At 41.9% G+C, this 1,522-nt stretch overlaps 1 non-coding gene across 1 annotated transcript; it reads right to left on the bottom strand.

Annotated features, from left to right (window-relative positions):
* Positions 1 to 398: 398 nt before the first annotated feature.
* On the bottom strand, positions 399 to 505 carry LOC122638464. Its single transcript, XR_006329457.1, has one exon. It is a non-coding gene; the product is annotated as a small nucleolar RNA R71 (small nucleolar RNA).
* Positions 506 to 1,522: the final 1,017 nt, after the last annotated feature.

Genomic DNA, 1,522 nt, shown 5'->3' with positions numbered 1-1,522 from the left:
CACCTCCACCACCTTTGACCATGGTTGACCAACCTCAGCCTAGGACTCTTAAGGATAGGTTCTACCCTACTAGGGTTGCACAGCCTTCCTGTATCAGTCTACTAGTTGCTACAGGAAATAATTATGAACTCAAGACCAACTTTATTAGTATGTTGCCCCATTTTCATGGGATGGCCAATGAAGATGCCTATCTCTTTCTTAGGGAATTTGAGGAGGTTTGTGTTCTGATTAAAATCCAAAATTTGTCTGATGATGCAGTTAGACTTCGGTTCATAACCTTTGCTCTGAAGGACCATGCCAAGAAGTGGCTCTATGGACTGTCGACTAATTCCATTACTACATGGGATCAGTTTACAATTGTCTTTTTGAGAAAGTTTTTCCCTCTTCACAAAACCAATAAACTCAAGAGTGACATTCTTCAATTTAGGCAGAAACCACATGAGTCTTTCTCTAGATTCATGGAAAGGTTCAAGGATCTCCTATTAGAATGCCCTCACCACGGTATTGACTTGTGGTAAATTTGCCAAATCATTTATGAGGGCATTGACTTTCAGATCAAGTAACTTTTAGAGTCTATGTGTCCCACTGGATTTACATTTTTTACTGATGAGAATGAGGCTTGGACATTTTTAACCAACTTGGCTGATAAGAATAGGGAATAGGAGTCCACCCAAGAGATTGAAAGGACCACTAAGGGTTACCTCATTGAGGGTGTACCAGCAAAAGAAGCCAAATTAGATAGCCTCATCAAACGGTTGGAATCCATAGATCCTAAGGAGCCTGTCCCAGTTAACCAAGTCAACCATGTCTCCATGTACAGTTGGTGCCATACACCTAATCATCTTATGGAGGAATGCCCCAACACCTTTGTGGGTAATTCCAACACTGAGAATATAAGTGCTTTTTACCAGAATAATCCATATAGCAACACTTACAATCCAGGATGGAGAAATCACCCTAATTTCTCCTGGAATCAAGGGAACCAAGCAGACCCATCTAACTTTCACCATTAAGGCTAGCTTGATATCCAAAGGCCTAATTTTTCACCATAAAACCTAAGTCTATCTCCTCATCCCCTTCCCCCTCGTCCTCATTTAGGACCTCAAATGAATTCTACTAGGCCACCTCTCCTTGCACCTTATTAGCAACCCCCTGGGTTTACCAATACTAGAGAGGCGGCAAGAATAAGTGAGCTAGAGAAAACAATGGCCCTTCTCATGATAAGCCATAATACGATGGAGAAGCAACTTACCCATCTTGTTACAATCTTGCATGAGAGGAAAAAAGGAAAATTTGCTAGCCAACCTGAGCCAAATCCTAGACATCAGGCTCTAATTCAGCAAGGAACCCAAGCTCCTCCGATTAATGTTGCACAAGGTCAACAACATCTAGGGCCCTCCAGCCAATTAATGCAGTATATGCTTTACGGAGTGGTCATGAGTATCAACAGGTTAGTACCCCTCAATCTTTATGATCTGACATTCTAGTTGACTCTCCCCCTACTGATGAGGCCATTATAGTT

The sequence above is a fragment of the Telopea speciosissima genome, chromosome 8, assembly GCF_018873765.1.
Source record: "Telopea speciosissima isolate NSW1024214 ecotype Mountain lineage chromosome 8, Tspe_v1, whole genome shotgun sequence".
Taxonomy (NCBI): Eukaryota; Viridiplantae; Streptophyta; class Magnoliopsida; order Proteales; family Proteaceae; genus Telopea; species Telopea speciosissima.
The sequence above is the reverse complement of the archived record's forward strand: the minus strand, read 5'-3'. Positions and strand labels throughout refer to the sequence as shown.